The sequence below is a fragment of the Leptodactylus fuscus genome, chromosome 8, assembly GCF_031893055.1.
Source record: "Leptodactylus fuscus isolate aLepFus1 chromosome 8, aLepFus1.hap2, whole genome shotgun sequence".
NCBI classification, from domain to species: domain Eukaryota; kingdom Metazoa; phylum Chordata; class Amphibia; order Anura; family Leptodactylidae; genus Leptodactylus; species Leptodactylus fuscus.
The window spans coordinates 65,345,665-65,365,190 of NC_134272.1; the positions used below are offsets into that span (position 1 = coordinate 65,345,665).

The 19,526-nt window shown below is 42.6% G+C and overlaps 1 protein-coding gene across 4 annotated transcripts in view; it reads left to right on the forward strand.

The window, feature by feature from the left end:
* The window catches only part of AGAP1 (ArfGAP with GTPase domain, ankyrin repeat and PH domain 1), a 307,085-nt gene that overhangs the window by 65,173 nt on the left and 222,386 nt on the right, over positions 1-19,526 (forward strand). The gene's annotated exons all lie outside the window — the stretch shown is intronic.

Consider the following 19,526-nt stretch of genomic DNA (forward strand, 5'->3'; position numbering starts at 1 on the left):
TGCACCTTTGTTATATTTACGTCCATTGTGGAGGGATTTTATAAAACGAAAAAAATCTTTCAATGAAAATGTGATGTTAAAAAAAACAAATGAAACCCCTTCTCCAGTCTGCCTGTGAATAGCATGTGAATAGTGCTCTATGCTTTCCTTATCACATGGTTTGATTATACAGAGTTGGAGTGACAGGTTCTGCCTTAAAATCAATACCCGGAGAGTAATTGTCTGCTCTGGATTGTATCGCGTCTACAAAAAAAACGGAACATTGACCAGAAGGCCAAGACACTGCCATAAAAGCAGCAAGTATATGCCCTAAATAGCTGATTCATACTATTAAATTACATATTGTGGGTGACAGAGATGGACGGGATATTTTATTGGACTTAACTAGCTGACCATTGTGCGGTTTCTGTAGCCTTACTGGACCCTGCACATGGATTCGCTACAAATATTGTACACCAATATAATGTAGATTTCCTGAAATAGTCCTGGATTCTAGTAACCCAATAAATACACTGGCTGGCCGGCAGGGCAAAACACAATCTGAGAGTCCCTACAATTTACAGTCTACATGTAGATAATGATTAACACTAAGTACACAGTTACTGTGACAATTACTGCAATAGCATGACACCAGCAAAGTCTACACATGAAAGCACATGGTAAACACTGGACGTATTCTGCCGGCCCGCCGGTTTCCAGCAGTTCTACTCAGGACTCATATTCTATGGATTTTCTTTTACAGTGAGACAAATAAAAACCAACCAAACAAACAAAAAAACCTTCACACCGAATGGAATGTTCTTCTATTTGGAATTTATAGCTTAATTGTTACAGATTTGCTGCCAGTTTCACTCCATGCATTGCAAAGGGTGAAGTCCACAGTAAATACTTGACATGCGGCGGATTTAAAGTACAACTCGCAGGTATTTCTGCAGTGTGGACAGTGGCATAACCACCAGGGCAGCGGCTGCCACAGGGCCCGGGATAATAGGGGGCTCCACGGCTTCCTTCCTTTCTACCTTCCCTCCCTCCCCGATTATCTGCTGGAGTAACCCCTGCAGGTAACAGGCCCTATTTACATACGGATCCCAGCTCCTGCTCATGGCCGCTTGCACTTCTCCTTCTGCAGATCCAGCTGGGATCTGGAGCAAGGATCGGTAAGTGAGGCCATGGCCCACCGATCCCACAAACGCTGCTATCATTGTACTCTGGGGGCATTATACTCTGGTCGATCGGAGTCAGGGGGGAAGGGGGGCCCTATGTCAAATGTTCGCCTTGGGGGCCCAGCCATTCCTAGTTAGGCCACTCAGTTTGTGGATACGATTTTGTAAAATCTCATCCTCTTTGTTGGCACTGTAATCAACTGCATGATTTTCTGCAAACTGGCATGAAGAAATTGTTCCAGATTATTAGACAAGTTGGCATGGCTGAGCAAGAAAGGGGGGCATGGCTTGTGATGTGACAAAATGCAACAAAATTTGGCGTACAATTCTGGCTCAAACTAGGCAATTTTGGAAATAGGCAATATAGAACTCTATTGATTTTGAGGCGGATTCAGCGTGAAAATCAGCGCCAAAAACTTTGTGTGCACTGACCCTCAAGGATTATCCACTGAAAATCAGCAGAGGAAAAAATCCCGCATGGAGGACTTTTTCCTCCACTGGTTTCAATGTAAAAATAATGGACGACCGATTGACCCAATTATAGTCAATGGGGTCCGCTGTTCTCTGCGTGTTTCGGCAGTCCGCCTCTCTTGATAAATCCAAACGATGGAGAGCGAACGCTAGTGTGAGCCTAGTATAAAAGGCGGTATAAACTCATACGAGATTTGTCATCCACCATCAGCCACAGTTATAAGTGTGGTGGATTTTCAGACTGCCTATGTTTACCTTGTCTAAAAATTAGACTGAATTAGTAAATCTGCTCCAGTGTTGCCTATATACAATGGCGAAATCTCCTGACATATATACTGTGTGCCAGCGTATGCCAAAAGCAAGTGCCTATAGTAGGCTACAGTCATATCTGCAGCTTGTGAATGGACCTTTGTTAGACCTCCTCTCGTTCTGCGGGAATTCATACATAACATATCTGCTGTGTGTGTATGTGAACTAATAGACCCTCCGCCTAATCCACTTCTATGTATGATCCTGGACGTCATGCCGGGAGGAAGGAAAATACTATAGAAAACCTTCCTTTGGCCGCTGTATACTAAGGAACTAATAAGATGTCATTGCTGCTGATGTCGGTAATAAAGCTGAAGTGATGGAGCGATTGTTACTCCGAGTGAAGGTGCGGTAGAGATTGTCCTGCGTTTCGTGAAGACATTCATGTTTTTTTAGTCTTGTTGGATTGTTATTGTAGCTTGTGCTCATTTCACCTAACAAATAGACAGGCCTTTTTAGATGTCTGTGCACATTGACTAATACTGACAGGATATTCCAGTATGTGATAACATTCTCACAAGTAGTGCAGGGAGTCTTATATGTTTCTGCTACGTTGATACTTACATGTAGCTAGCATTGCAATGGGAACGTGGCTAGCCTGTTGTCATACGACCATTGTATATGATACGGCTTCTCCTAGCATGGCCTTGTGTCTTAGGTTCAGGTTTATTATTGCCCATCCTTTAATATATATTAAGATCACTGCACTAAGACTCTGCTGACACTTCTGTCTTATACTTGATGAAAAGCATAGGCACAGCATGCAGCGTTCTTAGTGTCAAAATGTCAGACACCACAATTGACCTCAGTATGAGTTAATGGTATCTATTGGATGCCATCGCTGCCCATCATATTGTGACATCAGGAAAGCCTAAGGAAAGTGTGAATAGATTCTTATGTTGCTCTTGTATTCCTCTGAAGTAGAAGTAATGCATCTTAGTGGGTGACACTTGAGTCTTGTAAAATAGGATTCTTTCCAGTTTACATATATGGCTCCAGTGCATGGCTCCTGCTCTCTAGGGACCATTGTGTATAATGGATGGAGCTTCAGCCCTTCATTTATGTCCATCTGTTCTTTTTTATTGGTGGTCAGTTTAAAGATTTTAGACAATTTGGGCAGCTGGTCACAATGCACCCCTCACCCTCTGAGCGTTACTTGTGCACTGCCGCCTGTAGTTACCATACTATTGGTAGGTTAACCATGTCACTATGGGAAGTAAAGCCTCTAGTAAAATGAAAATGTATAGCGGATACCCAAATACTGGTAGAAGAGAGCACAGAGAATAGGAAGGGGTCAGGGTGGGTGGGCACTAGTTATAGATTACCTATCCATGACATGATTATCAATATCATATTTGTTTGGTGTTTGGTGCCCCATTGTACACCACTTCGGATTCTAGAGGTTGAACCCCCACAATCATAAACTTGATGACATATCTTAGCAATATTCTATTGTATATAAATATATATCTACAGGAATCCAGATCATATTATAACCTGACTGCCCGGCAGGGTCATCCTAGACGCTCCATGTCTTGTCACTAGTCCTGTGAGTATGCTATGATGTAGAATAGACGGCCCCATATCTGACCAGCTGTGGACATTTTGTGCCCATGAATGTTGTCTCCAGTAGTGTGGAATTGCTGGGCTGGTGACAAATATCTTAGAAATGCACAGAAGTGATGTGGGGGATACAGGCCTGAACTTGCTACTGTGGGAACATTTCTGTGCTGTATATTCTTCCAGTATTGTTGATGCTTTTCAGCTGTGACCCCATGTGCATTCCCTTCATTACGGCGCCTGCTTCACTAGAGACTGAGCCGCTAAACCCTCCATGGAGCAGTGACCCATTGCTTAGACATGTCTTCTCTCCTTGATCACATCGAGTGTTAGATGAGGCATTGCCGTCACCTCTTGGCTTATTTCTTGAGAATGCTAAGGTTTGACAATGGCATCCATTACAATGTATTTGACCAGCTCATGTAATATGGTGCTGTACTATGTCCAGGTGGACTATGGAGTAGTATTAGGGTTGTGACTAAATACCCTTCTTCATAAGGATCTCACCACTTCACATGGATTCTGTAGGAGCTATGGGTGCATTGGCTATGCTATCACGGCTAACACACCTTACTGCTCGGTATTTCTTGTTGCAGTCTGGTCCAAGTCAAAATAAATATGGCTATCCTAAATGCAACCCTAGCCCTAACCTGAGGGGGCACCGTATGGGTGGTATATAAGAGACCTACATCTCCATGATACTAAGCACCTTTGGACCCAGATTGGTCTACTTTTAAGTGGTCAGGGTTGTTGTCTGTTACCTCAGCTAGGCCAAGTGGGTACAGGAATGGGGATAACATGGCTTGCATACACGAAGACAGACTTTTCTGTTCAGTGATGGAAACCTGGTGAGAGTCGCTTTTTTTTCTTTTTACAAGTTCTGGACGCTTGTACTGTTTATATTGTCACCCAGGGTGACGAAAAAAATAAAGGGAAATTGATGGTGGAAAGTACATTAAATGTTCTTCCTTTTAGCTATATTATTACCACACGTTATGTGAAGTGAGCCATGATAGTCACGTCAGAGTTAAACATTACACCATAGTCTGAGCACTGCTCAAATACTGTCACACTGTTGTCATACACTATATGTTACCTATATGTAAGGGCTCTTACCTTCATTTTTTTTCCTTCTACTTATGATTTCAATTAACCACACGGAACCCATTATAATGAATGTGGGCCCTCTGGATCCATTCGGAGGTGTCATTTCCAGGATCCGCTGTTGTCGGTTTTTCTCATCTTGCAGTAGATTAGAAGAATAGGACAGCACAGATGTGATCATAGCAGAAAGCTATAGTGATCATTGATTTCTATACAAAATTAATAAATAAATTAATTTCTGGGCTCTTGACAATATGTTGTGTGAACATTGTGTAACTAAATGCTATGCGTGATCACTTATTTTTACTGACTGGGTATATTCACCTTTACTGGCCGGGTATATTCACTACTGGTTGCTTTGTATGGATTTTTTATTCACTGTTAGTGTGAAGAGAGTTCTTTCCCAAAATGTAAAGTGTGAACTGCCTGAAAATATATACCCGTGGTGGCGAACCTATGGCATGGGTGCCGGAGGTGGCACTCAGAGCCCTCTCTTTGAGCACCCATCTGTGGAACACATTATACTGTGTGGGGGCCACCATGGAGGTAATTGTACTGTGTGGGGGTCGCTGTGCAGCAGTTTGGTCTGTGTGGGGGTCAAAGTGGAGCAAAAAGATCTATAAAACCCCATTCACATGACCGTATTTTTCAGGTCCATATATGTCTACAATTGTGGATCCGCACATTATTAAGGTTAAATTCCCATGTTGGCACTTTGTAATAAATTAGTGGATTTTGGATTGCAGTTTGGGCACTCGTTCTCTAAAAGGTTCGCCATCACTGATATATACTGTCCAACCGTACCTCCACCTTTAAAATGACTTCACGTCCATGAATAGTGTCTCCTCCTCCTTTTATTAGGCTTCTCTTCCTAATAGACTATCTATTTCTGTCCTCTGCTTATACACAGAAGTCTATGGAGAGGGGAGGAGGGCACTAGTTAAAGTTATAGACTTATTTTCTCTGGAGGTTTTTGATGCTGTACTGAGGGGTTTCGGCAGACTGTAGTAGAGCCAGCCCTCACTACACAAGTAAGTGGTGAACACAGGAGAGGAGGGAGGGTTCATATCACGGGACCTGGGGTTGGAACCAGATCAGAACCCCTAGATACAGCTTCTAAAAAACCCCTGATGGAGTAAGACTCCCTAGAGAACCCCTTTTATTTGATTTATTATATGTGATCCTTGAGACTTATCTTGAAGATACATAAATGTTACAAGAGCTCGCGGTGTAATGTGTGTATGAGACACTCGTGTGTCTTTCCCAGCAGCCTCCTCCTCCCCTTCCCTCTCTATAGACTTCACTGTACAACGTTACTCAGTCTGGTAAGTGGAGGAGGAGACAGATTTCTTTAATAAGATCTATTACAAAGCTTCTTATATTCACCTGTACTATTCATTTATGAGAAGTTGCGATATTATTGGCGATACACTTAAATTATAATATAAAACAAAATAGAAGCAATGGAAAGGAGACAAAGCTGGAATTGTTTTTTCTTCTACATTTTTGACCCGTTTCTTTTATAAGCGGCAGTAAAGCGGAGCAGCGAAACGCCCTGCAGGTTTCATAGCGGACATGTATTATAACATAGATGTAAATGCTGTAATCTGGCCCATCCGTATATACGGTGAATGAACATCGGCCATTGACTGTGGACATTGCTTCTGCCCAGCTTGGACATGCGTCAGGTTCTCATAAGTCCGTTTCTTGTAAGAAGTACATAAATATATATCCCAACAAACAGGAAGCAGCGGTGACTGGGGCAGGAAATCTCTCATTGCAGCAGCTGTGGTCCGAGCGCTAGTGTAAGATCTGCTGTGGGAACTTGAGTCCTTGTTTGGGCTCTGGCTGGATGCCAGGCCTTGGAATTGCAATACCAAGGAGGAGGATTATGTGGAGAGAACAGGCATAACTCTTTTGTGTCTGCCTATGTCTTCAGCGGGTGGTTTATATTCTGAAAGCATGACTGATATGGAAGCCAGGTCGTGCCTATGTAAACATTATTAACTTACACTTGTATTTTAGGCAATTTTAGAATTACAAGCATGCGTTTACAGCGGTATATCTCTGCTTCTGTTTTCCCATCGTCTTTAGGTCTTAGCAAATAAAACTTGAGACGTTTACCTTTCATTGTATTCCCGTGTTCTTTCTCACTTTCCGTCCCCATATGTTGCTGTATTGTTTTACATGTTTGTGGACTATATTTAACCGCACCTATCAGATATGTAGAGGGGGTGGATAACATCATGTGCCCGTAGTGGTGAGTAGATGTGCCCATACCAATGGCTGCTGCAGATTATTACCAATGACGGTGGTATCTAGTGGATATACAGAGACGCTTGTAAGTAAAGTATCATTGTATTGTGTTGCATTGTTTTTAGAAACTATTTAAAGGGACTGTGTTAGGCTGATTTTGGGACACTAAAGCACCCACAGGGCCTGGAGCTTATTGTCCAAGATGGCCCTGTTGTACAGCTGTCCAAGACTGAATTTATAAACCCTTTATATCCCGGTTCACCTCTGCGTTCGGGCCTTTCCGTTCCCCTAGCCACACAAAATATACGGAGAGAAAAGTCCTGCAAGCAGCACATTTTTCGTGCAGAAACTGAGCAGACACCACACAGACCCCAGTCTATGGTGTCCGCAGGTTTCCTTAGGTAACCGCTTTTTTATGCGGATAGGTTTCCGTTTGGGGGGGTCCCAAACGCAGATGTTTACCAGGCCAGCCTTGCTTAGAGATGAGTCTGATGGCTTTGCTGCGCATGCGTCCCATATCTGTATGTTGTTCCATTTCAAGGATTTTTGAGCATATCCTATCTAGGTCTGATCAGAACCGCCCATTGAAATCAATGTAAGACAGAAGGCAATAAAGTGTCATGCGAGTGCCTTCCCTTAAAAAATCAGGACCCCTTTGGGTTGCACATCGTGTAAATGAGGTCTTAGGCAGTTTTGCGTCATAGTAATCTCGGTAATGTACATTGCATAGATAGGCAATAGTCTTGTGAATACAACAGCATGGTGGACGGTATCGCATTCTGTGCTTGGTTTGATTCCCTGTCTCATCAATACATATTAGCACTTCTCACTTGCCGGTGGGAGCGGTTTTATGTGGTTATTGATCATGTAAATCCGTATACTTAGTTCACTTGATCTAATTAGATATCGCTGCAGTTTTGTTGCTATGGGTTATGATACATTAATTTATTAGTAAGGAACTCATTTCCAGTTACATCATTTGAGAGCAATGATGCCTCCTGCTGGGCTGGTAGGGGGCCGCTGATTTCCCATTATATGGGTCACTGGCATTCTCAGGACTAGCTGGCGGAGGGGAATAGCTGTCAGTAATTACAGGTGAGGACGCCGGCACTTACCACATCCAGCAGGCACTCACATCCCGCCAAGGTGACTTCTGCAGATATCTCTGTGTATAATCTGTGATCACTGGAGCTGCTCATAGGGAAAAAGCAGGAGCACAGAGATCAGCAGAAATGGTGGCTGGCACGTGCTTTATTATTTATAGTGTAACATTTGGATGCAGTTATGTATTTTTTAAGCTGTTTACCAAGTATGATGGTATGGAGAACTGCCCGGTGTACACGTGGTATGTCGCTGGAGAGAATGGATCACTTATGGAAATTCTGACATGACTTGTCCATGAGAAATTATTCCAACTTATGCTTTCTGTACTATTTTATTACAAAATGCATGTCTGCGCAGGATACATCTTCTGCTGTGGGTGGAAAACCTGTAACATTTACTTTGACGGCAAACAAGAAGACCCCGGGCCGCAGTGCAAAATCTATACCAGGCCCACCAAATATTCTGGTTGGTGGGCCTGGTTGTACATGTGATGTGTAGCACAGGGTCAATTGATGCTGCAGACCCCTGTATCATGGATCTCACCTATAGCAAAGCATTGAGCAAAATCTGTGGCAAATATGTGACCATTATGTGAAATCATCCACAATAGATAAGTGTATTTTAGGAGGATGGGCTGTGGACAATCTATAATATATCTGTATTATTTTGACATATACTAATCCAAAATTTGTTCATGCAGCTACCACTCTTGTAATGATTTAGACCTTATGGTAATAAGCATCTGAGAGTATACAATTCATGCTATAAAAAATAACATTGTAAAATGTGAAAAAGCCATTAGACAGCACAAATATCTACGAACACTCATGGACAAAGAGAATGATGCACCAAGAAGGAGTTGTGTGAAACTTTCTGTGTGAGTCATGTCACAGTAAAGGCAGGATTGAAGCGCTCACCATGAGACTTACATACCCGAACCTGACAGTGCCAAATTCAGGTCCTGTTTGGGATCCACCATCTGCCATACAGTTCCAGTCTTTTCTCATTTATAGCACCACTAGCAGTATCCGCGACTTCGTCCGCGCCCTCACTATCTGTGCGACTCACCTCCCACGCGGTGCCACCCTCCCACGCGCACCCGTCCACCCCCCCCCCCCCAATGCGCGGCAGCGCCTAGCCCGTTCCCCCTGCCAAGGCCGCCACTCCCGTCCATGCACAGAAGCCGGACCCGGGAGGCCCCACTACCCAATCCCCACCCTAGAACCCCCCCCCACACACCTCCCCTCACACTTTAAGTTCGCACGCAATCCCCTCACCTTCAAACCCCCTGCTCCCTGTACCCGCCGCACTCACCATGTAGATGCTGTGGAGGTATGTGTGTTGCAGCCTCAACATCAGCCGGCATGTGCGCTCCTTTCCGAGACGTCTGCTTTACCAGACGAACAGTACGCAGGGACATGCGGCTGCACGCTAAGCCGGCATCAGGCAATGCAGCGGCGCTCTGAACATGCGGGCAGCTGCCTTTTTCTTCAGCGTGTACTTGCTCATGCGCCACGCCCACACATTGCCGCCAACATATGGGCCCGCTGTGCTGGTCCCATAGCCCGCCCATACACCGCCATGCACCAATAGGAGGTCCATGGAAAGACCTGCGCTGACGTCATGGCAGGTCCTACAGCGGAGCTGGAGACAAATTTTTCCGGTCGCGGTGATGATTTTGGGTGAGTGAGCCACATTTCAAGTAGTCTATGTTTCCTTCCTGGGCAATATGTAGGTCTGTGTGAAATTTCCCAAAAATCCATTCAGCCGATATAATAATATATAATAATATAAATATAAAATATAATATAATATTAGTAATAATAAATAATATAATATTAGTAAGGATTGCAAATGAAGGCAATGATGGCTGTCAGTGGCAGGTCATGTGATGGGCAGCGTGACACCACATTTGCTTCTGTAAATGGTCTGGACAGAGTCAGAGGTGTGTAATGAAGGTGCTACCTATGTGTAGTATGTGGACAAGGAAACTAGGGGAGCTGCCATGCTTGTCGGCAGATCAAACAATCTCTACTAGTGATCTGTCTTGGCTGTCCAGAGCCTGTTCACCACAGCTAGGTCCTAGGTCAGAGCGGTTTAGATGGCGGTCAGTTTGTCAGATTGAACATCCTGCTTTTATCATGCCTGGTTCAAATCTGCGTTTGGACCATTCCGTTCCCCTATCTACATGAAATATGTGGAGAGAAAAGTCCTGCAAGAAACACTTTGTGTGGAAACCACACAGACCCCATTATAGGCTATGGGATCCGCGGGTTTCCTTAGGTAACCGCTTTTTTATGCGGATAGGTTTCTGTTCAGGGGGCCCCCAGGCAGACTTCCTGAGCGCAGATGTGAACCAGGCCTCAGTCCAGTGATTCGCCCCCTATAAGTCTCATCTTTAGCAGAATGTTTTTGTGTTGTTTTTAGAGACATGTCTAGTAGTCGGCGATCTATCACCTAGCAAAACATTACCCAGAAGAATCCTCCGAAAGTCTCTTTATAGAGCAGCGGGAAAGCACTTTTATGCCCTCTTGTGGCAAGACCCAGTATCTCATCATACCACACTTTTATCTGCCTGAGACATGACTGCCTTTTGAGATTTGCAGCAATTTGGGGCATTATTTTTGTTTGTCTATGAATGTATTTCATGTGTATATCATGACGAAAAATACAGGATGTACAAAATACAAGGCAATGGATCATGGTGCGGAACATATGTAACTGGTCTACTTTCCTAGCCAATGAATAAACCTCTGATGGTAACTTTGTGCAATTCCTAATAGAATTGTGTAACTCTACCCAACAATGCATTGTTGCTCTTTGTGAATTCCATTTTGTTTCATGTTTCCTTTAAAAATAAACTTGTATGTATATTACTCTTTTGGGACCCTCACTGAGGGGTAAGAAAAGAGCAAACTTTAAGTTCATATAGAACACCACCTTAAGAGGAATGAAGCATTCCATGGGCCTATTAATATTAAAGGGGTTTATCCAGCTTCCAAAAATTATCTGCAACTACATCCATCGTGCTAAATCCTCACTGTTCCTCTGTGCAGCCTTTTATTGGCTTTGTTTTACTTGCTGCTCCTTGTATCACTGTTATTTACATACAGTGAATCTATGGACAAACTACATTTCCCATGATTCATCCCCCCCACCCTAAACACAGAGAGTGAGAGCAGGCAGATGAATTATGGGAAATGTAGTTTGTCCACAGATTCTCTGCATGTAAATGGTACAATGATTCAAGGAGCAGCAAGTACAATAAAGGCAAGCAAAAGGGAACAGTGAGGGTTTAGCACTGCTGTGGATGTATTTGCAGATAAGTTTTGGAATCTGGATAACCCCTTTAATGGGCCCTGGATGTAATGAACAGACACACCAGGTCCTACAAAGAGATTTTCCTACAAATGCCATCATTTAGAGATTTTTGTTTTATGCTGTAACCCTTGTACTTTCCTAGGTGTTCCTGTATAGATGAAAGTGTATGGGCAGATGCATTTCATAATACAGCAGAATTTTAGATCCTTAAGTAGTCAAGAACTTTGCACAAGGTTATATTTATTAAGCAGACGTGCAGACATTTTATATCCATGCAGCACGTAAAACGCTGCAACACAAGCGTGTCATAAAAAGAAACTAATTAGAAGAAACAGCCAAATGCACTGTGTAAATTGTGCTGAATGTGCGGAATCCAGGTCCTGTTTATTGCTCCTATACTGCCCTCTAGTGGTTGTCAATAGATTTGCAATTTTTATGTTAGAGTATAGGGGAATCGGCTTAATGACCACATTCTATATACAGAGAGATCGTTTTGACAGAATGTATCAAAATGTTGAAAAATTGTTTCTGTATTTAATAGATACTCGCTAGCATTATTTCTCCTTAAATATCAACAAAATAAATAGGGATTTGATTGGAGGCTGGAAAACAGACCAAACATGCGGAAATTCACAGGCAAGACTAGTTTTTTTTTTTGTTTTGTTTTTTTTTTTTTTACATCTGTTCAGTACATCCTTCCGCCAAACACATGGCCATCCTATTATATGGAGATCAATGTTTGTTTTTTTAAAAGGGGCTCTACAACTAGATTTACATGTTATGATCTAAAGATATGCCTGAATAGCCTTTAAAAAGGTGCACCCCCCCCCCCAGTATATTGTTTCTTACCGTGGAAGTTGATATGCAAATGAGCTGGATCGTGCAGGGTGGGCGTTCCGTGCACCCCTTGGCGTCATAGCTTCTGGATGCCCATCACTCTTCCTTGTGCCTCCGAGCCCCCCTCCTCCAGCTAATTCACCGCCTCCATCGTTGGCGGTTTCTATTGAAATCACGTGCGTGCACAGTAAAGTGACCTCTGAGTTTGCAGTAGTCAGACATGCATGGTGCACTCATTCCAGCACTCCACTATTACAATTCCACTATCGCGCTCTGTTCTTTGTCAGCCCCTAGGCAGAACGCAGCAGGGCACATGTTCCTCCATTGCTCCATTTATTCACTTTCAGGAAGTTGTGCATGGAAGATGTTATGTGGATAGGTGAGACAAAAGTGGAACTTTTTAATGTTTGTGGTGGAAAAAAAGAACACCGTACACCAACTCCAAAATCTCATCCCATTTGTAAGGTACGGTGGATGACATCACATAGTTTGGGGCTTCTTTGTTGTCTCGGGGCCTAGACTCCTTGTGGTCAGTAGGGCAGCAAGGAATACTATGATGTATGAGAACATGTTACAGGATAATGTCCATAACCTCAAGCTGAAGAGACGTTTGGTGGTGCCACAGGACGGTGTCCCAGAGTACTCAAGGAAATCAACTAATAAATGGCTGAAGAAGGTTTATGTTGTGGAATGGCCTTGTCAGAGTCTTGGTCCTAAGGCCTCCTTCACATGGATAGAGAATAGAGAGACACCGAGCACACTTATAGTGTAGATGGTCTATTATAAATATATAGATGAATTATCTGGTGTTTATGAAAAGAACTCAGGACCTGGTGGCCTCTCACCTGATCGGGTTGTGACTCCGTTCACAACTCCGTTTTCAGCAATATTAGGCTTCGTCAGAGTGAGAGTGGCAGCACGTCTGTATAACACTGGTCAAAAACCAGGAGGATGCGCCAATGAAAGAACAAAAGGACGGAGCTCTCAGGTCCAAAGGAATTTATTCAAAATCTTCTTTTTGAATAAATTCCTTTGGACCTGAGAGCGCCGTCCTTTTGTTCTTTCATTGGTTCATTCACATGGATGTATTTTAGGGTCCACAATCCTGTCCTGGCCCCAGATGTACAATCTAAACTAACAGTATCCTACAAATCAATGGTGCTGTAAGTTGGGGTCACTAACCCACAGTCAGATTAGGATTTGTGGCTGTAGATCCTAAAATATGGCCACGTCCTGTGCTTATCGAGATGCCTTGATAAAACCTATACAGGAAGTATTGATGAACTGATGCACATTTGCAGGGATGAATGGCCCAAAATTTATCCTTAAACATTGCCTACATCTTATTTTCAGCTGTGAGTACTGTGGATTTATGGGGTATTCATTTAAAGGATTTGCTTACTGTGGATCTACACAGTCCAATAAAACCCGCTGATCAGTACTCCTCTTTATTGGCCTTTTAGGACTCCGGCAAATGGGTGGAGAATGGGGCGGAAAATCCAATGTTTGCATCAGCTAGATTTCCCAATCCGAATTCAGTCAGGTGACCAGGATGTCCGACATTCTAGTTATCAATGATGACAGAATTCTATGACTTCCCATGGCCCCATGTTCTTGTAATGTACATGGTATGGCACACCGGAGTCAGAGGAAACTCTGGCGTGATAGATCACAATGGTGCTCTGAGTCCAGTTCTCCTGTGTGGGCTCGGGCCAGGTAATCCAGATGACCTATGGACTGGATTTTGGGGACCCTATCCTGCGAGTGCAGGAGACCTTACACCACACACTACATGGTGGAAGAACATTCATCACTACAGTCATTTCTCCTCCATATAGTCTCATTGTGTGCAGCATAGACTGGCTTACACGGGTCAATGTGCTGTCAGTGACGGAGCATCTGTTATTAGAGTTGTCACACATGCAGCATTTTTGGAAACTCACTACAGTTTTTGTATCCATTTTGCATTTAGTTTATTAAGCTGAATTCAGAGTAAAGTTTTAAAGGAATGGGAAATATTAAAATATTAGCGGAAGAGCCTACATTTCTCCTCCTCCCTTTTGGGCTTTGGATCAAAAAACATAATCAAAAACTGCAGTCATGTTTTTCTAAAAACTCTCTATTCTCAAAAATGCAATTTTTAGCACATTGAGGGCCCTTCAGATGGCTGTGCTTTCCATCCTTGTGCTGTCAAAATTCATAATGGAGCACACGGACAATGCAACCATGTTTGTCTCCAGAATCCTGTGATTGACTGTAATGTATTGGAGGGACTTATATTCTGCTGACTCAGGATGTATACACCTAGAGCTTTATACATCAAAGCAGTCTGAAGTTGGAGTGTCAGTGCTGTCCAACCAATCAATTCCATGTTTGTCTTGCAAAAACTTTGTTTACCATTAAAGAGGGTCTATGAGTGGTTGTTGTCAGGTGTAATAGACTGGTCCTGTCATCCTGTCAATTGTGTGCAATTGCATGTCTTAAAGGGGTTTTCCAGCCTCAAATGGATTTTTCATATTAGCAGTATGTGATCTGTCACCGTCTGACACCCGGACCCTGCACAGATCAGCTGTTCTAGCAGCCTCCAGGTGTCGAAACCTATAGATTTTATACATTAACAATAATAAGCCTGACAAACACATTTGATTTCCCTATACACCAGCAGGTGGCAACAGTGAGCTGCCCATACTATTAATTGAAGCTGCCCAAGTAGTATAGAAACAGTGAGATGAGGCAGCCAGTCAGCATCCGGGACGGCGGTGTCTTGTCTCTCTGCAATCTGATTGGCTACGGATTCTCTCTCATCAGCCTCATTAAACCCAGTTTGATCCGGAGCAGGGTCTGTGTTCTTGTGGCCTTGATGCTCTTGTCTTTCTTATAGGATTTTTTTTTTTTTTTTTTAAATTTTCTTTAGAATTTGCTATTTTAATTGCCAAAGTGCAAGAAACAGTAATATATCGATTTTATTCTGGTATATGATTTATTAAATATAATTGTTCTTGTAAATTTAGTTTTATTTTTTAGATTTTCAATGACCTTTCCTATATTGCTGCATTATTAGCTTTATGATAATCCATTTTTTATTGCTTAATACTTTACGTAGATCATATACATGGGTCATGTTCACTTTCCAGTAATTTGACATATATGCCTGTAAAAGATCCATATATATATATATATATATATATATATATATATATATATATATATATATATATATATATATATTTTGATGTGTATATATAGGTATATGTATATAAAATAACTAAATATATCTAATGCGTGTCTGTGTGTATATATATATTGATTGGGGGTTATATAATGTAATACATGTTTTATATGATATTTTTTTACTATAGTATGCTGCACCTTTCCATTGCATTTTTGGCCACTACTGGCCCCACATAGGTCAAAAGAACACTATTTTGGCCTCTATTAGGTTAATAGACAAATTGTGTGTTACCGTTGGGGGTTTTAGTGTCTCTGTTCTGTCTAGTTCTGGTAGTGTTTGGTTATTTGGACACTTTCTGTCTCTGTCTTTAAGGGTACATTCACACAGTGGAATTTGGTGTGGAATTTCAGCACTGAAAAAAAACCCTCTCATTGACTTCAATGGGTTCCTTTTTCTGCTAGCATAAGTCAATGGGAGGCTTTTTTTCTGTGCTGAAATTCCACACCAAATTCCTCACCATTTTCCTCTGTGTGAATGGACCCTTAGGCTAAGTTCACACTGGGTTTTTTATCAGGATTTTGAGGTGGAATCTGCGTCAAAATCCTGACCAAAAAAAAAAATCTCCCATTGAAATCAACTGAAGACACTCTCTTCCGACAAGGCCCATTCAATTGGGCCTCATGTGGAGCGGAGTGCTGCGACTCGATGCCGGAATCTGAGGCGGCCTCCGCGTCAAATTCCGAACCAAAAAACCCCGTCTGAACCCGGCCTTAGAATACAAGCCTGACACGAGCAGTAAACTGATGCTATACATTAGGTTATGATGAATTGCACAGGATCTGTCTACAGTCTAATGTGAATAGGGGCAGATGCCACAGATGATAAAAGATTTGCTGAAGTAAATCTCTATGAACATACATGTTTGTGGGGTCTGGAGGGTTATTTAGGGTCGATTTTAGCTTGTATGTTTTTTTTCTTTGAAGTTGGGACAAGTCGCTGTTGGCTATCAGTTTCCGGGGACATCCATCTTAGCGGTTTGTTGACTGCGCTCTACTTTTGGCCCTTCATTCTAGCAGCTGAACAATGGGCATTATGCAGGAGGCGTCTTATCATTTTTTCCCCCCTCTTTGTTAGTAGTAATTAGCTCCAATGTGTTTGTGCTGAGGGAGGGGAGTGATGACAGCTGCTACACATTGCAGGATACACACTTCTGCTCCGAGCTGGGAAATATACAAAGGATTGTTGGGAATTCTCTCCTCCTCCCCTTCTGAGGTTCTCCGGTTTGGTGACAGGTCTGTGGGTTGTGTATCATCAGTGGATGATGCTTTATTATCTTTGGAAGTAGACCTTGAAGGGTTAAAATTAATCTGTCCCCAAGAGATCGGTGTAATTGTGGAATAGTCACTCCAAGCAATGATATTCTGCTTCATTCTTATGCAAAATGGCCATTAATAAAGGGCGACTTAAACAAGACTTATCGCTGGTAGACAAGTGATCTGATATTATTCAGTGTCTTCATCTTTTCTCATAAATCTACACCGTGCGTAACGCTGTTCCTCTGTTATTCCTCCTAGAAATGTACTAATAAAACACCAAATTGTTACTAGTTGAGGACATGTCCTTGCGCACTCTGGAGGTAAGCACTTGGAGTAATTTGGAGCTGATTTTGACGCATTTTCTGCCTCAAAATCTGCTCTAAATTCCGTCTTGAATCTATATACAATGGGAGCCAAGGAGCGACACATGGCACTGAAAAGATAAAACATCCTGCTTGATCTTGGCGCCTCAAAATCCTGATAAAAAAAAAACCCTGTGTGAACTTACCCTAACACTATACAGTCAGTCAGAGCCAGCTGTCAGTGTCAGATTGAGAAGGGACACACCCCATTGACAAGAAGAATGGTAAAACTCGATTGTCAATGTCTTTATGAATTTCTTGGAAGAATAACAGAGGAACAGCCCAATCTCATGGAAGTTGCAAGTATTTACTAAAATCGAAAATCTAAATACATTTTAGTAGAGGTGACGGATTCTCTTAAGTTTATAACAGATTTACACTAATCACCCATTTCTGTTGTGGCTGAGGGTTAGGAATTGGTTACCTAACAGATATGTTAATCCGATTGCCCAGGACCTATAGAATATTGGTATTGATAAGCTGGGGTCTGTCCTGGATTCCGCACCAATCAGTGGAAGCCATATACGAGGTACATGGCTGGAAACAAGAGCTGCAGTTCCAGGCACCACCACTACACTGTACAGAGCTCCACGCGCTGTATACAGCTTCTATCTCGTACGGTCTAGTGGTTGCACATGGAACTGCGCCCTTCTCACCTTTTCTTCTTAACTGATATACGGCATCTGGCGACCAAAACCTCTGATCAGGATGGCATCTGGGTGTCAGACCCCAACTGATATGATACAGATGACCAATCTTATGGCTATGGTTTCAGTCTAATTTATCTTTAGGCCCTGGACAACTCCTTTATGGAATGTACAAATGTAGCAGACTCTCTTTGGAGATAAATTGTTTGCACATTATAAGTAAAAATAATATAACGGTTTTATTTGCAGCATAATGTTCTAGCACAGCATCCCCATGTATTGTTCCAGATGACAACTCCAGCTCTGCTACCACTCTCAGTTCCAGCTCAGGTCTCTAGCACTCGCACTGAACTGAAGCTAAATGTGCAATGAATCTACTTTCAGGGATAGCCTGCTTTCAAAGAGGAGAATATTTCGGATAAGACATACAAGGGCTTCTTTTGCAGGCTTTTCATGGCATTGTCATAGTCAGTGACACACGCGGAATGTAAATGAGCGCGCCATGCCTGGGATCTCAGGCAGAGGACACAGCTGGAATTCTCCTTTCTGTAGATAGGAAGTACAGTTCCGGCAGTATGGACATGAGCCAGCTTTTCATTGTGTCCTGTGTGGAGCTGGTGACAGAGACCTCACTTATACTAAACTGGAAAACGCACAGGACACTTTGCCTTACATGGCGAAATGTATGCATCTGCATTTCCGGTGGCAAGTTACACCGCGCACCTGGTGCTTGGGATGTTTCAGATGGACAGTTTATGTGGCTGCAAGCCCTATACTCAGCCATAAAGCAAAGCCGCCACATTAACTACCTCTACACTGTACATTTGTTATTTTTATTCGGACACGCACAAGTCATTATGATCCCTGCAAAACCACATTATAACTGAAATTTTTAATTTTTAATTTTTTTTAAATTATATTATATATCCATTCAATTGCTGCTATGCTTTGTTGCACGGCACTGTAAAGGTGACCGTCAATTGAGCAGCTATTCCTCCCGACAACTCCATATAACTGAGCCGAGTGTGCATGTGTTCTCAGTAAGTGAGATGGGAATAAGTTGTTGCCAGTCACTTTTGTTGATCTCTTGTCTCCCTTGAGAATAAAAGGATTGGGTATGTAAAATTCAACATGCATGATTTTTTTTTTTCCACCCTGACATCTCAGGGGAGGGTTGGGACGCCCTTGTCTCCATTGAAGTCAGTGAGTGACAGCGGACACTTGGATCTCATCCAAGTACATTCGCTGTTCAGTGTGTGCATGTGGCCTTATTCTAATATTTTATTGGCACCTACGGTTGCAGAGAGATTCTTAAAGGGGTTTAGCCACAAAAATGATTTAACCCCTATTCATAGGAGACATCGAGTGGGGTACACTGAAGTGAATGGACACAGATTGCGCACCCCCCATTCACCCACTGATCAGCAATTTATCCACTTTTCTATGGATAAGGGGAATAAATAATTTTGTGGCATAACCCCTTTAAGTAGATTGAAACGCTTCTGGTATCTGAGTAGGGTTCAGGCGGCTTTTGTGTCCTCTGTACGTTGTTGTCAGGCCTTATGATACAGATAAATCTGTCTATGGTGTCGTCCACCCATGTACTATGAGTATACCACTTGCTGGTTTATGTGTCAGTCTGCAATATAGTGTTTAACAGAGTATGATGGAGGATTTTTTTTTTGGGGGGGGAGGGGGGGTTAGTGTGTGGGGAGGTTGAGGGGGTGCTATTTTTTTTTTCCTTGCCACTGAAAAATAAATTTCTGTTGTGTGTGGGTGACTTAATATAACCCATATGTTCTTATAGCTGGAGTCTTAGGTTTAGCATTTTTCCCATGTTCTCAGTATTGCTGCAGACTCAGAAGACACATTGGCGTATATTCAGCAAATGGTGTTATTTTAGC